This window comes from Myxine glutinosa, chromosome 2, assembly GCF_964187855.1.
Source record: "Myxine glutinosa chromosome 2, kmMyxGlut1.1, whole genome shotgun sequence".
Classification (NCBI taxonomy): Eukaryota; Metazoa; Chordata; class Myxini; order Myxiniformes; family Myxinidae; genus Myxine; species Myxine glutinosa.
In genome coordinates this window covers 143,142,907-143,168,855 of record NC_136262.1, presented here as the reverse complement: position 1 = coordinate 143,168,855, position 25,949 = coordinate 143,142,907, and the positions used below count along the sequence as shown (strand labels likewise).

At 44.3% G+C, this 25,949-nt stretch overlaps 1 long non-coding RNA gene across 1 annotated transcript; it reads right to left on the bottom strand.

The window, feature by feature from the left end:
• Positions 1-490: 490 nt before the first annotated feature.
• LOC137413532 (uncharacterized) lies at positions 491-17,423 on the bottom strand. The gene is made up of 3 exons (XR_010981696.2): positions 17,088-17,423; positions 14,458-14,524; positions 491-631 (listed from the first exon to the last, which is right to left on the bottom strand). It is a non-coding gene; the product is annotated as an uncharacterized LOC137413532 (long non-coding RNA).
• Positions 17,424-25,949: the final 8,526 nt, after the last annotated feature.

The window sequence follows — 25,949 nt, the reverse complement described above, 5'->3', positions numbered from 1 at the left end:
TAAGAAGAAGGCGAGCTGTCACCAGCACCATGAGCAAATTCCAAATTCATGCCCTAACTAGCAGAGGGCATTGAATCAGCGGCACAACCTCTCCCTTTGCCAATGATGCTACCCCGCAACCTTGTAATACATACGGACAAGGAAGAGACTGAGCTTTTGTGTATAGTAACTTGAAAACACACCTTTATGGACTTCACTTTGTTGGCTACATCAAAGTATGATTAATAAAATGATCAACACACAATTTCTAGCCTAAACTTTGCATTGAAATTGTTGAGTGGTGTACAGGAACATGTACCATATGTTTAATAATAATAATAATAATAATAATGAATGTGTGTGTGTGTGTGTGTGTGTGTGTGTGTGTGTGTGTGTGTGTGTGTGTGTTTGTCATTGGTTTTTATCTCCATGTGCAGGTTTCAGTAGGTGTAACGGTCTCAAAGTCCCAACAGGTCTCAAAGTATCCACCTCTGTTTCAGTAAGAGATCATGATTCATGGACCAGTTTGTGTAGTTTTCTTATTCCCAAAGTTTTGGTCCGAGAGCTCTTTTCAGGATCGTCACCGAGCCCCATACAGCCTCCAACTGCAGTTAGTTTGTGGTAATGTTCCCCGGGATGGTTTTTGAGATCTCTGCATGGTTTAAAATAAAGTACAGAAATAGTGAAAACATATAGCAATAAAATTGAGAAAAAAATGTACAGAAAATAGTGAAAAAATAGCAATGAGATCAGTGGAAAAGAAAACAAAGTACAGAAAGTAGTATAAAATAGCAATAAAATTGTGAGAAAAGAAAAACAGAAAATTAGCAATAAAATTGTGAGAAAATAACAAAATACAGAAAATTAGAAATAAAATTGTGAGAAAATAACAAAATACAGAAAATTAGCAATAAAATTGTGAGAAAAAATAATACAGAAAATTTGCAATTAAATTCAGAAAAAAACAAAAAATTTGCAATAAATTTCAGAAAAAAACAAAATACAGAAAATTTGCAATGAAATTCAGAAAAAACGAAATACAGAAAATTAACACTAAAATTGTGAGAAAAAAATGCAGAAAATTTGCAATATAATTCAGAAAAAAACAAAACAAAATTTACAATAAATTTCAGAAAAAAACAAACATACAGAAAATTACCAATAAAATTGTGAGAAAATAACAAAATACAGAAAATTAGCAATTAAATTCAGAAAAAAAAAATACAGAAAATTTGCGATAAAATTGTGAGAAAATAACAAAATACAGAAAATTAGCAATAAAATTGTGAGAAAAATAACAAAATACAGAAAAATTGGAATAATATTATGAGAAAAAAACGAAATACAGGAAATTAGCAATGAAATTCAGAAGAAAAAAAAATACAGAAAATTACCAATAAAATTGTAAGAAAAAATAATACAGAAAATTTGCAATTAAATTCAGAAAAAAGCAAAATACACAAAATTTGCAATAAATTTCAGAAAAAAACAAAATACAGAAAATTACCACTAAAATTGTGAGAAAAAAACAAAATACAGAAAATTTGCAATAGAATTGTGAGAAAAAATAATACAGAAAATTTGCAATTAAATTCAGAAAAAAGCAAAATACAGAATATTTGCAAAAAATTTCAGAAAAAAACAAAATACAGAAAATTTGCAATAGAATTGTGAGAAAAAAAATACAGAAAATTTGCAATAAAATTCAGAAAACAAAATGGAGAAAATTAGCAATAAAATTCAGAAAAAAAAGAAATACAGAAAATTAGCAATAAAATTCAGAGAAACAAAAAAAATACAGAAACGTAGCAACAAAATTCAGAAAAAAACAAAATACAGAAAATTAGCAATAAAATTCAGAAAAACAAAAAAATACAGAAATGTAGCAATAAATTCAGAAAAAACAAAATACAGAAAATTTGCAATAAAATTCAGAAAAAAACAAAATACAGAAAATTAGCAATAAAATTATGAGAAAAAACTAAATACAGAAAATTAGCAATAAAATTCAGGAAAAACAAAATACATAAACTTAGCAATAAAATTCAGAAAAAACAAAATACAGAAAATTAGCAATAAAATTATGAGAAAAAAACAAAATACAGAAAATTAGCAATAAAATCGTGAGAAAAAAAAACAAAGTACAGAAAATAGTTAAAAATAGCAACGACAAAAAAACAAACAACATGCATTTTAAGGCCATTCTCCCTGCTAGAGTGGGGGTTAGCCTTGCGGTCACCATGACAATCTCCATTTTGCACTATTTTCTGCAACTCTCCTTGTTAACCCCCTTCCCCGCATTTCTTCTTCCACCATCTTCAGCAAAGTCTTTCTCGGTCTTCCCCGTCCTCGACTTCCTTCTACATTCATTTCCATCACTCTTCTCAACCAGTCACTTTCATCCTTCCTCAACACATGACCAAACCATCTCAACCTGTTCCTCTTCACAGCATCAATCACAGGCTCTATTCCCATCATCTTTCGCAATTCATCATTTGTCTTCCTCTCTCTCAACGATACTCCGCACATCCACCGAACCATTCGCATTTCCGCCCTTTCCAACCTTCGTTGCTGCTCTACATTCATGACCCATGTCTCGCTCCCATAAATCATAACACTTCTCACACATGCAGCATACACCTTTCCCTTCAGCTTCAACGACACTCCCCTCCTCATCAGCACGCCACTCAGTTCCCGAAACTTCTTCCATGCACATCTCACTCTAGCAACCGTTGCCGAGTCTGATCCACCTTCTCCATTCAGCATGTCTCCGAGGTAGCAAAATGTTTTCACACCTTCCAGCTTCACGCCGTCTCCAAGATCCAACTCAACATTTCCTCCATCTGCAGCTCCCTCTGTGCACACCTTACATTTGAATGTAGCTGCCACACTGGTTAATGACCCACTTGCCATCACCTTCGTCTTACCTATATTCACTTTCAGACCTTTTGTCTCCATACATTCCTTCCACTTGTTCATCTTTTCCTTCAGTCCATCCATACTTTCCGCAATCAACACCAGATAATCTGCATACAACAACTCCCACGGTAAACCCTCCTTTACATTCTGAGCCAGCACTTCCATCACAGCTACAAATAGTAGTGGACTTAGTACCGACCCCTGATGCACTCCCACCTTCACCTCAAACTCACCACTGTTTCCCGTCCTTCGTCCTTACAGCTGTGCGCGCTCTTTTGTACATTGCCATCACTACTCTGATCAACCATTCCTCCACTTCTAACTTCCTCAATGCCCATGTCAATACTTCACGTGGAACCCGATCGAATGCTTTCTCCGGATCAACAAACCCAAGAAACAACTTCTTCCACTTCTCCATGTACTTCTCCTGCAACTGCCTCACAATAAAAAGCGCATCTGGCGTTCCTCTTCCTGGCATAAATCCAAACTGCATTTCGTCGATCTTCACCTTCTTCCTTATCCTCCTCTCCAACACCCTTTCCAATACCTTTATTCCATGCTCCAATAACTTTATCGCTCGGTACGAGCCACACTCCAGAGGGTCACCTTTCCCCTTGTATCGAGGGACGAGGGTACTCAGTTCCCAATCCACTGGAATGCGGCCTTCTTTCACCACCAGATTACAGAGCTCTGTCATTCTCTTCACACCCCAACTTCCTGCTGCCTTCAACATATCTCCCACAACTCCCGTCGGCCCTCCCGCTTTTCTACTCTTCATTGCTTTTATCGCTTCCTCAACTTCCTTCTCAGTTATCTTCTCTGCCGGTCCTAAAACTGGGTTACTCTCTATGTTGCCATCCCATTCATTCTCTGTATTCAACAGCATTTCCATATATCTTTTCCATCTTCCTTTAATTCCATCTGGGTCCACAACGATTTGTCCCACTTCATCCTTCAAGCAACTCACCCCCATCACATCACACCTCTCTCTCGCTATCTGCTTTGCCATCCTCAATACCGCTCTCTGACCCTCTTCCGAATCCAAGCGTTCTCCGAACATTTTCCTTCATGCCTCCTGCGCCCTTGCTACCTCTTTCTTTGCAGCCTTCTTGGCTGCCTTATAACTTTCATGCTCTGCTTTTTCTGCTCCCGTACCCTTCGCCTTCTGCCACTCCTTGAACTTTTCCTCTTCTCGTCAATCCTCTTTCCAACTTCATCATCCCACCACCATGTTTCCGAGTGCTTCGGTGGTCCTTTTGTCCATCCACATACCTCACCAACGGCTCCCAACAGACTATCTTTCATTGACATCCAACCACGTTCAAGCTCAACCACATCATCCTCTACCCTACTCAGCCTCTCTTTTAATGCCTCCCTTACTGTCACCTCTTTCAACTTCCACACCTTCATTCTCGGTTGGTACTTCACCCGCCGAGCTCTCCTCGCACCTTTCACCCTTATGTTGCAGGCAACCAAGTGGTGCTGTGAAACAGCCTCCTCCCCCGGGATCACCTTTGTGTCCCGGAGGTGCCCCCTTTCTCGCCTATGCACCATCAGGTAGTCAACGGTTGTCGTCGACCCACCTGACATGTATGTATCAAGCTTATTATCCCCTTTCTGGAACTGAGTATTGCAAATCAACAAATCAGCTCCATCAGCAAACTCCAAAATCCTTTCACGTTCTCCATTTCTCACACCATATCCGTAACACCCATGAACTGCCTCAAAACCGTCCATACTCCTTCCCACATGTCCATTTATGTCTCCTCCTACTACAACAACTTCCTCATCTTTCACGTTTTCCATCAGCTTCTCTATCGCACACCAGAACTTGTCCTTCTCTTCATCGCTCCGACCGACCTGCGGAGCATATCCCGAGATGACGTTCACCAAGAGCTTTCCAATCATCATTTTCACCATCATCAACCTATCACTCACTCTAGTCACACTCACCACACTGTCTACAAACTCCTCAGAAAACAGGACACCAACACCATTCACGCCCTCCGGGCACCCTTGCCACACAAACTTGTATTTCTGTCCCTGCCTGCCCTACACCATTCTCACACCACTTCCCTTCCATCTCGTCTCTTGCACACAACATATGTCCACTCTTCTTCTGACCAATACTTCTCCTGATCTCCCTGTCATTGTCCCTACATTCCATGTCCCAAACCTCTGAAACCGATCTCCACTTCGGGCTGTACCCTGCCCATATGTAGTTGTAATTGTCATGGTTCTCTTTTTGAGGCAATGTTTTTATGGCCGGATGCCCTTCCTGACGCCAACCCTCTTTGTCGCCTGTCACGACACGCAGGGATACGGTGTACCTATTCTAACCAGGGTACATACCAGGAAAAAAAAAATAGCAACGACATTGGAGGGAAAAAAACAAAAACAAAGTACAGAAATAGTGAAACAAGACAAAGTCTAACAGCTGCGTAGCCCGCTTGTTTGATACTTTGGTTGAAGAGGATAGTATGACCTGGGTGCAGATACCAGTTAGCAAATAGTGTAAGTATTAAATTATTTTGAAATACTGTAAGTCTCTCAGCTGTCTGTCACCATGGAAACAAACAGATTGCATTGAGACGCTGGTTTATTACTTGCCGGAATAGATTCCGGCAAGTATGTTGGTTGGTTGGTTGGTTTGTCTGTCTGTCTGTCTGTTTGTGCGCAGTACTATGTCTACATCGTTGCACATAGCATCGCCATACTTTACACACATATTTGCCTTGCCCTGGAATAGACTGTGCCCAATTTTTCACTCTGTTGGCCCAAGGCCTCCATTATGATGTCATAATTCGACAAGTACAAAACTTCATCCAATCAAGATGCAATTTCTTGAGTGCCATGTCGGCATAAACTGGTGGAGAAAAAAAACATGAAGACGTCATCAGTCACGTGGTTCGGCCGCCATCTTGGAAAAACCGAAAAATTTTGCACCTCTATATCTTCGAAAGTGCTGAATAGAAAGAATTGAGACATGGCTCATTGTAAAGAACTCTCCATGGAGAATAAAATACGTTAATGATGATGTCATAGGTGCCTCCATCCATTATGATGTCATAACTCGACAAGTACAAAACTTCATCCAATCAAGATGAAATTTCTTGAGCATAATCTAGGAATAAATTAGTTTAAAAAACAAATAATGATGACGTCATCGGTCTCGTGGTTCGGCCGCTATATTTGTTTTAACGCAAAAGCCTTAAAAACCACTGAAAATACATCCTGGTGAGGGTTTGCAATCTCTGATTGCTCTTTTTCTTGTTATCCATATTGTCAAGGTCACCCAAAACGTGAAATCAGGGGGGTCGAGTTTTCATTTAAAATATATTTCAAACCACTATAACGGTAAAAGTACAAGAGATTTGCATACACTTACTGTTACTGACATATAGGAAGTCACATACGACATTTAATTTGGCACCATGACCTTTGACCTTGAGTGACCTTGAAAGGTCAAACTCAAGGTCAAAAATTGTATTTTTACTAATAACTCTGTCAAACATTATCCGATTCCCTTCTAACCAACACCAAAATGTTCATTATTCAATTCCCGAAAAATAGCATGTGGCATAAAATGGTAAAAAAATGCTTAGTTTTAAATTTTTTTGCGGTCAAAGGTCAGAGGGCCAAGTTTTCATTGAAAATATATTTCAAACCACACTAACTCTGAAAGGACAAGAGATATGCATACACTATATACATGTATAGATTCCCTGCCATTTTGATCCAAAATGGCCGATTTTTTAAAAAGTACATTCCAGCAAGTCCTCGGTCTCTGACCGATTTTTCATTCTATATGTTGGTCAGTTGCCACTCAGCACAATCCCAACATACACCACTGTGTGTGTCATGGAATGAGGTGTTTTATGGTGGCTGGAATGCAAATCTTACCTCCAACCTCCTTGAGAGAGGACCCAGTGAGTTGGTACTTATTTTGCCAACCTGGGAAAGATGAGAGGCTGAGTCAACCCCATCTGGTGTTAATTCAACAGCTAACCAGGATTCGAATTCAGGACCCTCGAATACAAAGCCCTCCAGCCTAACTGTTAAGCCGAACACCAGGCAGGGTGGTTGGAGGCAGTCATAAGAAATGCTTCAATATTTGAAGAGCCCTTAATCAAACTTTTAATTATACATGATCTGGGGGGCATGCACCCCCCCCCCCCATCACATATCATCACCCTGTTGTCATAATTTCAGTTCCCCCCAATCATCAAGTGTGATAATTTGCCCCAACCAGGTATATGACGTAATATATGAACGTTCCCTAAAGGGTGTTGAAAGAAACATACTTGACAAAGCCAAATGGCATGACATTCTACCTCTCAGAAGAGTAATTGTCGGCTATGTAACTCACCCAATATGTAGGATAAATATGTGAGGAACATACATACATACAGAGAGACAAACGCTGTAAACACAGGAACTAAACATCTACGCCGTAAAAAATCGTTTGTTTAATCACAAATTTGCCAGTTCTAAAAGCCTCTTTGCGAGTCTGAAGAGGAAGAAGCGCCAATGTATGGTCCATTCACACAGCAGTTTGAACGGAAACATTTATTATTCTGCAACAGTAGAAACCATTTAGAAGGACACGGAATGAGCATCCAAAAGTATATACAGTTGTGATATTTTGCGAAGCAATAGAAATATATATAAAACCACACAGAAGCAACTAACAAACAACAACGACCACAGCCACGATAACAATCAAGTGTTATAAAAGATCCTTATTTTCACGTGTTTTACTTCATGTGTTTCACGTGTTTGTTTGTGTTTCACACTGAATGAAAAACGTGAAGGTCGAGCATGCAGATTGTGAGAGCCGGCAAAGCCGGTGTTGTCAATAAACGCGTACGTATTATGTCGAAAACCTGATTATGCCTTGGCTTGAGAATTCCGAAGCGCAATGGAGGCCGCCATCTTGCGGATGCGGAAGTATGCATAACAAATTGAAAAAAGTTCAATAGGAGTTTGCTTCACCCGTCTTTGTTTGATTCACGATCTTATGCACCTCTAATTGATAATTAAAATACTTTAAGACCAACCTCGGCCCGCACGGGCCTGGTTATCTTCAACGAAAAGCGTCACCAAACACCGGAACCAATGAGATTCGAGCATTTGAAATAATATTTCTAAAACCAAATCACGCAATGGAGGCCGCCATCGACCGGATGCGGAAGTTTGCATAAAACAATTGCAAAAAAGTTCCATAGGAGTTTGTTTCACCCGTCTTTGTTTGATTCACAATCTTATGCACCTCTAATTTGTAATTAAAATACGTTAAGACCAACCTCGGCCCGCACGGGCCTGGTTATCTTCAACGAAAAGCGTCACCAAACACTGGAACCAATGAGATTCGAGCATTTGAAAAAATATTTCTAAAACCAAATCACGCAATGGAGGCCGCCATCGACCGGATGCGGAAGTTTGCATAAAACAATTGCGAAAAAGTTAAATAGGAGTTTGTTTCACCCGTCTTTGTATGATTCACAATCTTATGCACCTCTAATTTGTAATTAAAATACGTTAAGACCAACCTCGTTATCTTCAACGAAAATCGTCACCAAACACCGGAACCAATGAGATTCGAGCATTTCAAAAATATTTCAAAAAAGCTTATTACGCGTTTCGGAGGGTGAAAACGGCGTCAAATATTCTAAAATTGACGAAGAATTATTTTTTAGAAATCTTGCGGCCGTAGGGGATAGTTTTTCACAGCCAGAAATACGGTATAAGCGGTTTACATATTTAGTTTAGAAATATGGATAGTTTTTCACGGCCGGAAATATCCGAAGTTGAGATGGAATTCACCGAATTAATCAAGAAGGAAATTTTATCAATTTTAATCTCATCCAGAATGCAAATGGTACCTACTACACCTACTACACCTACTACACCGACGGTACCTACTACACCTACCTACTCCCAACTACCTAATCTACTGATGCCACAGTGATGGGTAAAATAGTGGCAAGAGGCTTTGGCTTCACCGGCTCATTGCGGCTTTGCAGTTGGGTACTAGTACATGACAGGTTCAACAATATGTCCGGCCTGAACAGTATAAGAATCAAAATGGCGGCGTATGGAGTCAGCCGTCGTACCACTGTAATGACATCACATCACCCCTGTCATGTGACCAGATCCTTTGCTCTGATTGGTGTACGTTTGAGGGGACATACATACATACATACATACATACATACATTCATACATACATACTTACATACATACATACGGACAGACAAACACTGTCCTGGACGGTTTTGCCCGAGAGGCTACACCGTAAAAATAGCAATTAAATTGAGAAAACAAAAAGCAAAATACAAAATATTAGCAATAAAATTGTGACAAGACAAATAGGGGCAACACCCCTGCCTGCTCGCCTGGTAGAATAAAGCAGTATACCACACTGACTAAAGGTATTTTAAACCAATTTCATTGGTTGCTAGAACTAGAAGACAGGGCAGCATGTAGAATCATACTAACATAATCTTAAGACTTTAAATAAACAAACAAAAAATACCTATTTGGGGGGGGGGGGGGGGGGGGCTTTACGTGTGGACGCTAATCGTCCCGAACCCAATCTGTCCTTCAACAGATGATTAATAACTAAAGCTGTTTGCAATCAGAGCAACTGAAAATCACTTGGAGAACAAGCGACTTCATGTGTGACTTCATACGTGTATTCAGTAAGTAAACGGGCAGGTAGAATAAAGGACACGAAAACATTTATCTATACAGTTTATTCACAAAGATTCACACCACGAAATTACACAAGTACATTGCATTTAAAAATTTCGGGCGAGCATGACTTAAATGGACAATTTTACTCGATGTAAATCGCTGAGTTACTTATGTATCAATAAGATGATTAATTGGTTTAGGGTCGTTTATTGCCTAAATGTGGCTGCTCATGGTCACTTATTGAGAGTTGCAATTCCACAGGGTTTACACATATTGCACCCTCTTCGCTTTCCGTGCTTTGTCCCCTTCCCCTTCTTCTTTCCCAACCCCCAGGTTTCTGCAGGGCTCATGCGGTCCAACATCAACCCCCTTCTTGTGAAACTACCTAAATCCAGGATCGCTGGTCATCTCTACTCATATGTTGCTCTTTTTCCAGACTCTATTCAATCTCATTCTTCTCTCCAGGTATTCAAGACAGCTGTTCCTCACTATCTAAAATCGCAACCCTTGTTAACCCCCCCTACCCCCCCCCCCCCCAAATCCCTCTCCTTCCAATTTTCCAGTTTTCCCTCCTGAGAGTTTCCTTCCGTATCCATCATGTCCACCCCATGCATGCGTGTTTTGCGTCCTGCTTGTGTCTGTCACATGCTGGTCCGTTCATTGTATGAGCTCTCCCGTGAGCCTCAACTATGTATACAAAAAAATGACGACAATGGCACAGCATACCTCTGCCAGGCTGAGCAGTTTATGTTCTGTATCCCACTGATAGGCCGGATCTGGATTCACACCTGAACCAAAAGCGAATTGGCTTGTTATTGTCACTTAACCAACTCGTCCACCATGTTTAGTCGTAACTAGTCCATAACTTTTTTAAATATCATGTCATATATCGGTTTTCACCCAATACTTGAAAATCACAAAAAACCCAGTTTGTAATATATGTTCGTTTTTCATAAATCATCCACTTTCTAAACTCCCCCCTCACCCATCCCTTCCTAAACTCCCTCCTCACTCATCCCCTCCTAAATTCCCCTCTCACCCCTGCCCTCCAAAACTCCCCCCTGAGCCCTCCCTTTCAATTCTCCTCCTCATCCCTCCCTTTCAATTCTCCCCCCTCGCCTCTCTCCTCCTAATCTCCCCACTTGCCCCTCCCATTCAAATCCCCCCTCACCCTCCCCTTCAATTCTCCCCCCTTGCCTCTCCCCTCCTAAACTCCCCCCCTCACCCCTCCCCTCCAAATCTCCCCCCTTTCCCCTCCCATTCAAATCCTCCCCCTCCCCCTCCCCTTCAATACTCCCCTCACCCATCTCTCCTAAAATCCCCTCTCCCTCCTCCTCAAAGCTGCCTCCTCCCCACTTCCTCTCCCTTCCATCTGATACCTCCACCTCCTCCAACCTTCTACTTTGCTCTGTCCCCCCCCCCCCCCTCTCAAACAACACCTCACTGTGCCTCACCCAATCACCATCAAACCTTTTGTCCTCCTCATCCTTCCCTTTCTCCTAACTCTTCTGCAATCTCTGACACACTATCAACAGCTCTCCCTACCTCCACCTCTCACCCCTCATCTTACCCTACCCTCCCCTGTCCTGCACCCGATGCTCCCCCTCCCTCTTCCTTAACGGTATGGACCTCAAACATCCGGGGCCTTCGCTCAAACCTGATTGATCTCTCCATACAGGTTGCTTCTGAACTTCTGAACCATACAGGTTGAACTTTCCTCCTTCAAGATGTCTCTGATTCCTTAATATCTCTCCCTGGTTACTCCCTCCTCCGGTATGATAGACCTGAGCCTCGTCCGGGTGGTGGGGTTGCCATCTTTATCAAAAACTCTCTTCCTCACTCTCTTTGCACTGCCCTCTCTCCACCCCACCCCCAGGAGTACCTCTGGCTACGGCTTCCTCTTCACTCCCACCTTTTGTTCATATGTGTTCTGTACCGTCCTCCAAACAGTGATGACTCCATTTACATTTCCCTGTCTGACAACCTGGACCAACTCCTATCCACTCATCCCAACACTCTCTTCCTCATATGTGGCGACTTCAACTGTCATCATGCCAGCTGGCTGGGTGTGGGTACCTCTCTCACCAGCCATGGCATCTCAGCAAAGGACTTCTGCGACTCACTGGGACTGACACAATCTGTCAATTTCCCGACCCGGATCTCAGTCAACGGAGCATCTTCTCTTCTGGACTTGGTTATGACAAAATTCCCTGCAAATGTCTGCTGCTCTTCTTCTGCTCCAATCGGTTCTTCTGATCATGTGCTTGTTAAAGTGGACATCTCTCTGGCCATTCTCAGAGAGCCTCCTCAGCGTCGACGAGTCTGGCATTTCACTCAGGCCGACTGGCACGGTCTTCAAGCAGCCATCAATCATCTGGACTGGTCTCCCATCTCTACCGCCTCTGACATCAACTCATCCTGGGAATTCTTCCAAAGCAAACTGCTCTCTCTCATGCACAGATTTATCCCATCTCGTCTTCAGTTCTCATACCCTTCCTCGAAAGTCATTTCGTCCAAATCCGTCCACATCTTTTTGAGATACCATACTATTTATCGTTTTTGGCCCTATATCCCAATGGTGAAGAATCACTTAAAAGTTCTAGTAGCCGGATCCAAATTCGGATCTTCACCAAAATCTAATCATTTCGTCCTTGTCACATGCACTACATCTCTGTCAAATTTTGTCCAAATCCGTACACAACCTGTTGAGATATCTTGTTGACAGACAGACAAACAAACAAACAAGAAATATGTCGTGCATAGCACGATACTTGCGAAATCCATAAAATAAGTTGTTGGCCTATGATGACCTTAAAAATAATTGGTGGTTGCATTCAGTGACCAGATATGCAAATCCTCTTAAAATTTAAAGTTAATTGGATGAAAATGGAGGATTATAGAAACTTGGCCTTTGTTGACCTTTTGGCCTATGTTGACCTAAAATATAATTGGTGGTTGAAGTCAGTGATTAGATATGCAAATCCTCTTCAAATTTCAAGTCAATCAGATGAAAATTGAGGATTTTAGAAATTTGGCCTATGTTAACCTTTTGGCCTATGTTGACCTCAAAAATACTTGGTGGTTGAATTTATTGACCAGATATGCAAATCTTCTTAAAATTTCAAGTTAATCAGATGAAAATTGAGGATTTTAGAAATCTGGCCTATGTTGACCTTTTGGCCTATGTTGACCTCAAAAATAGTTGGGGGTTGAATTCAGTGACAAGATATGCAAATCCTCTTAAAATTTAAAGTTAATTGGATGAAAATGGAGGATTATAGAAACTTGACCTGTGTTGACCTTTTGGCCTATGTTGACCTAAAATATAATTGGTGGTTGAAGTCAGTGCCCAGATATGCAAATCCTCTTAACATTTCAATTCAATCAGATGAAAATTGAGGATTTTAGAAATTTGGCCTGTGTTGACCTTTTGGCCTATGTTGACCTCAAAATAGCCGGGGAATTCAGTGACAAGATATGCAAATTATCTTCAAATTTCAAGTTAATCAGATGAAAATTGAGGATTATAGAAACTTGACCGATGTTGAAATTTTGGCCTATGTTGACCTTAAATGTAATTGGTTGTTGAAGTCAGTGATCAGATATGTAAATCCTCTTTAAATTTCAAGTCAATCGGATGAAAATTGAGATTCTAGAAATTTGACAAAGTTGATGATGGATGACTTTTGGTCTATGTTGACCTCTTGAACTTTTGACCCCAAAACAATAGGCTTCATGCTTATGACGAACTCTACCATTTGGTAAAGTTTCGTGAACATCGGTTGAAAATTGTGACCTGTAGGCAACTGACAAACTGACAGACAGAATAACGCACAAGACCAACCAATATACTTGAAAAATCTTCGATTTTCACAAGTAACAAACAAACAGACAGACAGACAGACAGACAGACAGACAGACAGACAAGGATGAAAACAACCTCCATCCACCTTCGGTGATGGAGGCAAAAATCTCGCGGGATTGTGATTTAGACAGACGACCGTTATGACGACAAATAGGAGCCATGCTGTTATTGTTCGATCACTTTTTTCGTGTTCAGTGGGGGGGAGAGGATTTGAGGAGTTGTGGTGTGTGAGGTGTTGAGGACTTGTGGTGTGGAGAGGGTGGCTGAGAGAGTGTTTGAAGGCTTGCAGTGGGGAGGGAATTGAAGCTTTAGGATTTTGAGGGGAGGTTGAGGTCCTACGGTTTGGGAGGGGTGCCGACAGATGGCTTGGGGTTTGTGTGGGGAGATTTGAGCACTTGAAGCTACATTTTGCATTGTGTGGATGTTCAGCGGTCCTTGCTAGTTTCTAATTTTATCCTCATGAAAAGCCACATTCACAAGTACCAGAGTGAAGAATCCAAACTGACATATCAGATTAGGTACTCACAGTACACAAACCAGCATCATGTGTTGCTGTCATCCACATTCATACTAAATCCTTTTACAAAAGGAGTCCTTCCTGTCTCATCTCATTTTATTTCGCATGAAAGATTGCTGAAGCTTATGCACAGTGTAACACCAATCCATGTTCATTCCTGGGCTTCCTACATCCGTGTTCCGAGGGAAGCATGCAATTCCATCCTGGCTTCAGCTCGGTAAAATGGTGGGGGGTTGAAATATCACCTCCGCACATCTGCACAAATCTGGTCTACACAGCTACTATTACTGTCAGGAGTATTAGAAAATAGCTCTTCACGAGCACTTCTATTTATATCACTCACAAATGAATTTTACTGCTGAAATCCAACTCAGCCATAATTGCATTTCTCCGCTTTTTCCAAGAGGCAAAGATGCAAATTTTAAATAAAATACCGTACTGTACAATCAAATATGGTATACATCATTCGAAAACTCACAAATCAGGAAACCTCATGGAATCCCATTGGGCTTGTGGTCCAGGAAGGCCTGATGTGCAACCCAACACTGAAAAGTGAAAATAGAATACTTTCATATTATAATTCAGATATGGTAGTGAAAATAGAATACTTTCATGTTATAATTCAGATATAGTAGTGAAAATAGAATATTTTCATATTATAATTCAGATATAGTAGTGAAAATAGAATACTTTCATGTTATAATTCAGATATAGTAGTGAAAATAGAATATTTTCATATTATAATTCAGATATGGTAGTGAAAATAGAATACTGTCGTGCGATCCCTTCCAGGTTAACACCAGGCACCGCGGATGGACCAAACGGATTTACTGGAGGCGACGATCAAACACGGACTTTGCTATAAACCCGCGGGAGGAAGAAGGGAAGAGGAAGATGCGGCAAAAGCGCTTACCTTGAGCGAACCGACGGCAGCTCCGATCCTGCAGGGGAATTAACTCAAGCGAAAACCGAATTAGAATGTACAAAAAGAACAGGTTTATTCAACAGAACCCGAGAACAAAGAACACGACGGTAAATAAATAACGGGCCTAAATTGGGATCCCACACACCTCACTTCAAATACGCCACACAGGAATCAATAAATGAAAGAAATCGTCATGTAATGGAAATGTGCTGCGTCCTTATCTGTCCAAGTGCAGTGTCCATTCAACGCGGCTCCAAACTCCAGTGCGGAGAAACCCTCCGTCCGCCTCGCACGCCTCGCACGCTTCGCTAGGCCCCGATGCGACTCGCTCCGCTGCACACCACGAGGTCCCGCCCGCTCAGCACCAACCCAAGCTCCAGAAGCACCGAGCACCGCTCCAAAAGCACCGAGCACCGCTCCAAGCACCACGCAGAACCAAAAGCACCATGCGTCCACGCAGGGCTAGCGATCCCCACACAAGGTCCACCGTGAAGAGAGAGAGAGCTGAGACGGGGAGAACAGCGCCTACAGAGGAAGCCAAGAGCACGAGGAAACCACGAGCGTGAGGAAGCCAGGAGAGCGAGGAAACCAGGAGAGCGAGGAAACCAGGAGAGCGAGGAAACCAGGAGAGAGCTGCTGAAAATGTCGTGCAGCGCGCCCTTTTATAACCTGTCCTGTGACATCGGTCTTGGCGCGCCCCCAAATCAGCGCCTTGTAGCTTCCGCCATTCACCGAACCTTCCAGCACCTTCCCTCCAATCAACAACCTCTTCCTCAGTTGCGTCTTCGCGCCTCCCGCCCTGATTGGCTGGAGGTTCGCGCCTTCTGCGCCAACCAATCACACGTTCCCTGTGGCGTGGTTATAGCTCATGTCATGCGATGTTGCTAGGCCTGCCGGAGGTGTGGCCGGTGGCGGCCATCTGGCAGTGCCCCAATCTGGCTTCCTGCCTGTTTTCCAAAGTCATTGTAAGGGAAGGGAACTACTTAATGTGTGCACTAAGGACCTATCTAAGTGTTTATATGGGTATGCATTGCCATAAGGGACAAAGGTTTGGCGACAGGGACGACGACGAACAAAGGAATCTCATCCATAATCCCTGGACTATTTAGCATGCCCTGCTCCCTCGTAGCGGGGACATCAATACAGCTTATCCCGACAAACCAGACAACACATCAAACTTATTACAGGGTAGATTCCCTATCGCGACAGTCGAAGCATGTTACCTATACAGATCAACCTGGCTCTAGATATTCCTTTGCCCCACCGACATAACAATACTTTCATATTATAATTCAGATATGGTAGTGAAAATAGAATACTTTAATACTATAATTCAGCCATGGGAGTGAAATTAGAATGCTTTCATATTATAGTTCAGATATAGAAGTGAAGATAGAATACTTTCATATTATAATTCAGATATAGTAGTGAAAATAGAATACTTTCATATTACAATTCAGATATAGTAGTGAAAATAGAATACTTTCATATTATAATTCAGATATAGTAGTGAAGATAGAATACTTTCATATTAGAATTCAGATATAGTAGTGAAAATAGAATACTTTCATATTATAATTCAGATATAGTAGTGAAAATAGAATACTTTCATATTAGAATTCAGATATAGTAGTGAAAATAGAATACTTTCATATTAGAATTCAGATATAGTAGTGAAAATAGAATACTTTCATATTATAATTCAGATACAGTAGTGAAAATAGAATACTTTCATATTAGAATTCAGATATAGTAGTGAAAATAGAATACTTTCATATTATAATTCAGACATGGTGGTGAAAATAGAATACTTTCATGTTATAATTCAGACATGGCAGTAAAAATAGAATACTGTTACGGTACGCGGTTAAGGATGTTATATTTGCCGAGCGGAGGCTCCGCGACCGAACAGTTGTTCCCAGACTCACCCGATTCACCCAGACGTTGGCCGTATCGCGCCACCGCTATTCAATCGGGAAAAGACTAAGACGACGAATGCAAAGAGGAAGAAGAAGAAGAAGACGTACAGAAGAGTAACGGGGTTTATTATTATTTACACACATAAGCAAAAAGAGCAGTCACGTTTATTTACAGAGGACATGAGACGCAGGTGACACAGTGAAAATTACTAGCTTATACAGACTTAGTTACTACCCAGGACAGCACGAACAAAACAAACTCACGTAGGCAAAATGGGGAACTTGCAGGCAGGAATGGCTGGAAAGGATGAGCAGGTGGGATCACCGGGCACAGCAAGCAGGTCCACTCCGGGCGGGAAGCGGGGAGCCGGCAGCTCCTTGTAATCCGCTTTACAGCGCACACCGTCAGGGCTTCACGCGGCTGGTTGAAACGGGGCTGCACTCCTCTGTTGTATCTCTCGTGTAGCTTGTTTCGTAAAAGCTCCTCGGCTTTCTCTTGGACCCTTTCTTTTGTCGTGTCCCTCTCCACGCAGCTCAGCTCGTATTTTTCTTCCTCTCACTTCCCTCCCAGCGCGGGTCTCTCCACGCAGCTCAGCTCAGCCTTTCTCTCACTTCTCTCCAGCTCATCTGCTTGTCTCCGCACCCTTCTCGCATACCGTTAGCGCGGGTCTGACACGCCCTCTTCGGTTTCGGTACCGCCCTCTCCCCCGTGCTCTGTTTCGTGACCTTGTATGGTAATCCCACGGGCTTGTCTCCTTATTTGGGCATCGCGCCGACGGCACGCCCCTCGTGGCGAGCCACGGGCTTGTTTCCTTATTTGGGCATGGGGCTGCACAGCCCCGCCCTTCATGGCGCGCCCTGGGCTTGCCTCTCCCTGGCGACCCCGCCCCTCCTGTTCAAACAGAGCACGGAGCACATATTCACTATAGCAGCGAATTGAGAGGGCGTGCACCCCATGCTTGTGAACTGCTTTACCCACAGATGGAGAGTTTGGCTGGGAAATGGAATTATTGAAGGGGAGCTATTCTCTATGGATTCGGTGCAATGGAGTATTATTTTAATGGAAGACAAGGCCTTACTCTAAAACACATAATAAGATATAAGCTACTGAACAAGGGTTTTATCGGGTCCTGCAATGTGGTGTTTCATGGAATAACTACCGGGACGCCCTTTTAACTTTTACACAACACTGGAGGCAGGAGGCGCAGAATAAACAATAATAATAATAAAGCACACAATAAAAAAAATACAGTCCTCATATCCGCAACACTGCACCCTCCCCCTCTTAGGCACGTCCCGGGCCTACAACTTTTATTTAGTGTGACACGTAGGTGTAGTTCCCTCTACTTTTAACCTGACCCTGACTGCGACAGTTTTAAAACATAAATAAATGTGTCCCGCTGCTCCATTGCACCCTGCCTAACAGACTCACGCCCACAGCTAACCGAATTGCGGAATGGTCTTCAAACTACACACTGACGGTGGGGAGCATTATTTACAATGACGCTACTTTTATTTACAAAACTAACCCAGGACCTGTGATTGTTCTTTCTGGGGGGGAGACAGTCTGCTCTGCATCGACGCACCATTAAATCACCCAAAACGCACCAATACACCCTCAAGCACCAATCGGTGCAGTCACCACAGTTCATCAATAAAAATAAACCAACAACCCCTAACCCTGCAGGTGGTCTCTTGCTCTTCGGCTCCCTCTGCTGGTTATTATTATTTCTTCCAGTTGTTGTCTTTTTCTTTTGCTGGCGGCCTATTTGCAATAAAATGCACCTAACGTGTCCGTTTTTATTTTCTTTATTTATGGCCCACAGGGCCGACTACGTGTGGTTCACCTGTGGGGCATCGGTGCCCTGTGGCCAAGGTCCGCCAGCAAGATTTCGGGCCCTCATGGCCGGTTCCAGCAGAGGGGCCATGCCCCAACCCATGGGGTCCATAAGTGGTGCTCGGCCACAGACATGTGGTCCATAATGTGGTGCATCGATGCAGACAGCTGGTTCTGGGAGTTCCGGGCGCACAATGGCGGACTCACGCACGCTCCCCTCGGTGCCCAATGGCGCACAGGTCATGTGGGAGACAAAAGGGGGACAAGACAGATGAGCGAGGGGTAAGGTCACAAGGGTACACATCAATAAAGCAATGCAAGGTGAAATGCGTACGGAGGGCGAAGTGAGAAAGCTCGTCCCTACCGTACGTCACCCCCCTGTCACCTACACTACCCTTGCCCTTACCCCATATGTACAAAATCTACACATTTACAAATTCGTCGCTACTGTCACGTCTTCCCCATATTTCTTCTTCAATACCAAATTGGTCACCACAATCCCTCTAGCCAAAATTTGCCATCACCCAATTCATCATCAACCCTCATAAGGAGGAAGAGATGGAACATCAAGCACAATGTCACACCCACGTCATGATGCGTCTCACAATCCAAAACATTTGCACATAAAAAATAATCAAAACATGGCATGGTGTGGAGGTACGTCATCTCAGGTGAGTGGATGCAGATGGTGCGAGGAGATTTTCATCCTAACTACTTTCTAAATGACTTTAACACACTTTACACTACCCGGGGTCTTTCCCTGCCAATCCATTGGCCACTTACTCTATGGGTTCTAAAAACCAATTCCCATTGACCAAACTGTGGTGCTTCTCAATTTGGGGTCTCACTCCCTCGATTCATCTCCCGGTGCCCTTGCACAATTTCTGGGCTGTGACGTGTAGCTCTCCCAGCAGGTCTACCCACCTGCACACCTCCACCACTGCAGTGGCCACCCGAGCTTACCTAGCTCCTCACCCTAACCTAACTAACTGGGGAAGGCCACTCCTGGCTCTGTCACCCCTTGGTGCCCTCTGGCACTGGGCTACCCGGGTCCGTCCTCCGGATCCTCGGGCCCCATCCACAACAACTCTACCGGCTCCCAGAGCCCACCTGCGGCCTCACCTGGCCGACATCCTTACAGTGGCGGAGTGCCCAAACCAACTACACACACTAACAGGCTACACGCCCAGCCATTTCCACAACACTAATGCACCCATCCAAATGCCATTCTCTCACCTGCACCACAGATGCCAATATCCAACCACAATTTACCTATACCCTCTACCTAACACTTACACTACCTGCCCCGAGTATTCGTGATGGGGGTCCATCCTTCCCCCATTCACACCTCCGCACCATCCACTCCACTCCACAATTTCCACCATACTCACTCCACGACCATCCATTCCAATACTCCAGATATTCCATACCATTTATTCCACACAACCATTCTCCATACACCTGTCGTTGCACACCTGTGCAATCACTCCTGGTGCCACCTGCACCCTCCTTCCTTCCTGGACCATTTGGTCAGCACAACACCCATTACCTTCACTCACTCATACACTGCTCCACACACCTGTTCAGTTGCACACCTGTGCAATCACACCTGGTGCCACCTGCACCCTCCTCCTCTCCTGGACCATTTGGTCAACACAACGCACAATCACCTTCTCTCACTCAAACACTGCTCCATACACCTGTTCAGTTGCACACCTGTGCAATCACACCTGTTCTTCACACACTTTTCACAATACACTTCTGAATTCACCTCCAACACTCACACGGCATCATCTCATCTAACTACTCCCCTCTGAAACTTGCGCTTCCCAGTCGCCCCTTACATTATTGCGCTCCCTCGTCATTATCATCCACACTAATCTACCTGCATCCCCACTACAGGTATCATTGTCACTACCTAACCTTAACGTCACCTAAGGTCATCTCTCTAGATCCCTACACATGATATATCCTAACCCTCCCGGGCTAGTTTTCACTGCCATCAACCCCATAAATCTAGTGCTCCTTTGCCCCCCGCTGTGAGGGATGGTGGATTGGCCATCCCATCACATGGGGCATCTCTTACTATTAATTTTGCTCGTCCAATTTCCACAAATCAAAAATTTGCCAATCCTCTGCCAATTCTATTCACTTTTCTAAATTTCGGATCAAAACCACTATCACTATTATCATCATCATCACCGTCCGCTATATCCTAGCCTCGGTGCGTCATGACATCATTAAAACCCGGCTTCGCAAAGCCGAGCAATGAACTCGGGTGGTTTGGTCGCCTGCAGGTTGAATCCGTCCGGCTTTCAGTTCAAGGGAGGTGGTTTACCCGGGCCGAGATCCCACGCACCACCTCGGTACGGAGCCATCCAATGGCCCGATCTCGACCTGCCGGAAAGCCTCAACAAAAAGTGGTCGCCATGATGACCCTTCCTATCGGGCTGCCCGTTCCGCCCAGCGGAGCACGGACGCGGCCGTTCCAAGCGCGGCCCAGCATGGATCACGTACGGTGGTCCTTTCGGACCCGCCGTGGTTCGGATCCCCGCTGGTCCTCGCGGCACGCGAAGCTGCCCGACGCGCACCGAGGGCCCGAGTCGGCTAAATGTCGTTCTAACCGCTAACCCGGTTACCGTCGATGCCTCACCTGCATGCTTACACCCCGCAGCCCGTTCCTTGCTCATACATCCAGCTGTTCCCATGCTCCTCGTCATTGCACCTTCTCTTCCACACCCAGGTACACTCATTCCGCTCACAGACTTGGTCACACACCTGACCACCGAACACCTTGGCACACATTTGTCGTTCGCACACCTCACCAACACACCTCTTCGCGTCCCCTCCTCGGTCACCTCCTCTGTGACAACCACAGGTGTGCTCTCACTCACACACCCAACTACGTGCCTCACTACCAACTCAAGTGTGCATTCCCACACACGCTCTACCATTCCAGGTGTGCTTCCTTCCATTCCAGGTGTACTTCCTCTCTCACCTGTCACAACCAACTCACGCTCCGTCTCACTCTCACTACTTTCACCACCACTCTTGACAGCGCACTCACCCTTACTCTCGACAGCGCACTCTTTCCTCACGCACCTGTCCGTTACACACCTTTCTCGCGCACCCTCTTGCGCACACTCTCCCGTTACATCCTCTGTAACACTCACCACAGGCGTGCATTCTCCCTTACTCTCGACCGCACACTCTTTCCTCATGCACCCGTCTGTTACACACCTTTCTCGCGCACCCTCTTGTGCACACTCTCCCGTTACACCCTCTGTAACACTCACCACAGGCGTGCATTCTCCCTTACTCTTGACAGCGCACTCTTTCTTCATGCACCCGTCCGTTACACACCTTTCTCGCGCATCCTTTTGCGCACACTCTCCCGTTACTTCCTCCGTAACACTCACCACCGGCGTACATTCTCTCGTTACATCCTCTGTAACACTCCTCACTACGCGCTTCCATGTGCTCCCTCGCACACGCGCTACGACCGACTCACTCTCGACAGCACACTCACTCCTCGGCGCGCACTTTTTCCTCACACACCCCAGAGTCGGACATTCTGGCACACCTCCTCCTTCGCACACCGTACCTGTCGCACACTTCACCAACGGCCTTTCACGAACACCCGGATCCAAATCAACCCCCAAGCCGACTGAAGCTTTCCTCACATCATGTACATTTCCACGTATATCGCCACTCACCTTGGCACCTCGTCTCCGCACCTCCTTCACCACATGCAAACACTTTATTTGGTTAGCGAGCACATCATTATGAGTTGAGCACCGACCTTGTACATATTCCATCACCTCCTCCTGTATTTCTCTCTTAGTTTCTGTCCGTCTCTTCTTAATTTCACTCACCTCTTCTTCCACTTCCTCTAATTTTTGCTTCACCTCTTTTATTTCCCGGTGCGTTTCCTCAAGTTCGTCCTCTAAGGCTACCTTGACCGTTTCTATGTGCGTCCTCACCTCTCGGTCCTTTGTCTCCATTACTTCTGTCACCTCGTCCAACCTCATTGTCAGTCCCTCACGTACCATCTGACATTGCCTCTGTGTCGCTATTAAGTCGTCCTTGATGTCTCTTTGTGTCGCTTTTAACCCTCCTAGTACCGCAGTGTTCCTTTGAACCTGCTCCACTAACTCTTTTTGTCCCTCCGTCAGCTGTTCCACCTCCTCCGTCAGGTCCTCTATTCCCCCCTGTAACCTAGCCGTATTATTCCTCACCTCTTTCTCTATACGCTTTTCACCTCGCTTTACCTCCTCGCGAACCCCCGAGACCTCCTCACTTACACCTCGTCGTATCTCCTCTTTCATCTCCTCCCTCTCTTTTGTAGATGCCGCCCTCATCTGTCCCAATTCATCCCTCTGAGCATCCAGTTTGGTTTCTACCCCGATTTTCACCTCCTCTATCTGCTCTCCCATTTGTTTAATTTCTCGGGCGGATTGCTCCCCTATCTCCCGCAATTTGTCTTCCATCCTATTTTCTAACCCCATTAACCCATTTTTCACCCCCTCTATCTGATTCTCCTGGGCAGCCATTCTATTTTCCACCCCCGTTAACCCATTCTTTACCTCTTTTATCCCATTGTCTAACCCCTCAAAATGTTTTTCTAATCCCTCACCGGTACCCCTCGCTTCGTCCCTCATTACCCCCAATTGCTCACCCTGAGCATCCATCCGGTTCCCCATTTCGCTCCCCAATCGCTCACTATCAGCCCTTGCTTCGTCCCTTATCCGCTCACTCTGAGCATCCATCCGATTCCCCATTTTGGCTTCCAATTGCTCACTATTCTTGTCCATAAGGGCCTTCATTTGTATCATAAAAAGGTTCAAATCCACCAGCGGCGCTGCTACGGTCGCGGGCGCCGCTAAATTTGGTGCCGCTACACCCACATGCGCGAGGACGCCATTTTGTGCGCCTGATACCCCCTCAACCACATCCTCCATATACATTTCCCTGAGGTCCTGGGTCGATTCTACTCCGTCTATCTCTCCCACCGACATCCCGTCGCCTTGACCAGCCATGGCGCGATTTCAAAATTCGGGTTTTGCTTTAAAACAACACAAATTTCCAGCAGCTTGTAATTTTGAGCGCGTTAAGCGTGCTTCGGGTCCGATCCCACACTTCTGACACCCATTGTTACGGTACGCGGTTAAGGATGTTATATTTGCCAAGCGGAGGCTCCGCGACCGAACAGTTGTTCCCCGACTCACCCGATTCACCCAGACGTTGGCCGTATCGCGCCACCGCTATTCAATCGGGAAAAGACTAAGACGACAAATGCAAAGAGGAAGAAGAAGAAGAAGACGTACAGAAGAGTAACGGGGTTTATTATTATTTACACACATAAGCAAAAAGAGCAGTCACGTTTATTTACAGGGGACATGAGACGCAGGTGACACAGTGAAAATTACTAGCTTATACAGACTTAGTTACTACCCAGGACAGCATGAACAAAACAAACTCACGTAGGCAAAATGGGGAACTTGCAGGCAGGAATGGCTGGAAAGGATGAGCAGGTGGGATCACCGGGCACAGCAAGCAGGTCCACTCCGGGCGGGAAGCGGGGAGCCGGCAGCTCCTTGTAATCCGCTTTACAGCGCACACTGTCAGGGCTTCACGCGGCTGGTTGAAACGGGGCTGCACTCCTTTGTTGTATCTCTCGTGTAGCTGGTTTCGTAAAAGCGTCGGCTTTCTCTTGGACCCTTTCTTTTGTCGTGTCCCTCTCCACGCAGCTCAGCTCGTATTTTTCTTCCTCTCACTTCCCTCCCAGCGCGAGTCTCTCCACGCAGCTCAGCTCAGCCTTTCTCTCACTTCTCTCCAGCTCATCTGCTTGTCTCCGCACCCTTCTCGCATACCGTTAGCGCGGGTCTGACACGCCCTCTTCGGTTTCGGTACCGCCCTCTCCCCCGTGCTCTGTTTCGTGACCTTGTATGGTAATCCCACGGGCTTGTTTCCTTATTTGGGCATGGGGCTGCACAGCCCCGCCCTTCGTGGCGCGCCCTGGGCTTGCTTCTCCCTGGCGACCCCGCCCCTCCTGTTCAAACAGAGCACGGAGCACATATTCACTATCGCAGCGAAATGAGAGGGCGTGCACCCCACGCTTGTGAACTGCTTTACCCACAGATGGAGAGTTTGGCTGGGAAATGGAATTATTGAAGGGGAGCTATTATCTATGGATTCGGTGCAATGGAGTATTATTTTAATGGAAGACAAGGCCTTACCCTAAAACACATAATAAGATATAAGCTACTGAACAAGGGTTTTATCGGGTCCTGCAATGTGGTGTTTCATGGAATAACTACCGGGACGCCCTTTTAACTTTTACACAACACTGGAGGCAGGAGGCGCAGAATAAACAATAATAATAATAAAGCACACAATAAAAAAAATACAGTCCTCATATCCGCAACAATACTTCAGATATGGTCGTGAAAATAGAATACTTTAATACTATAATTCAGCCATGGTCATGAAATAAGAATACTTTCATATTATAATTCAGATATAGTAGTGAAAATAGAATACTTTAATATTATAATTCAGACATAGTAGTAAAAATAGAATACTTTAATATTATAATTCAGACAAAGTAGTGAAAAAAGAATACTTTCATATTATAATTCAGATATGGTCGTGAAAATAGAATACTTTAATACTATAATTCAGCCATGGTCATGAAATAAGAATACTTTCATATTATAATTCAGATATAGTAGTGAAAATAGAATACTTTAATATTATAATTCAGACATTGTAGTGAAAATAGAATACTTTCATATTATAATTCAGACATAGCAGTGAATATCGAATTCTTTAATATTATAATTCAGACATAGTAGTGAAAATAGAATACTTTAATATTATAATTCAGACATAGCAGTGAATATCGAATTCTTTCATATTATAATTCAGACATAGCAGTGAATATCGAATTCTTTAATATTATAATTCAGAAAAGGTAGTGAAAATAGAATACTTTAATATTGAGTACGTCTATTAATTACCCTTGCGTGACTCGGCGAGCTCCGTGCGCCTCACCACGTGTCGTTTTAGAGGGATAGGCATCTTTGACCATTTCAGTGTCTTTTGGGTCTTCATGGTGTTTTGGGTCTTCAGGGTCTTTTGGGTATTCAGGGTGTTTTGGGTCTTCTGGGTGTTTTGGATCTTCAGGGGGTCTTGGTGGTCTTCAGGGTCTTGGGGGAAATAAAGGGTCGTCAAAGGTCTGAGAGGTCTCAGCAGTCTAAACGTAATTAAGAGGGTGAATTAAGAGT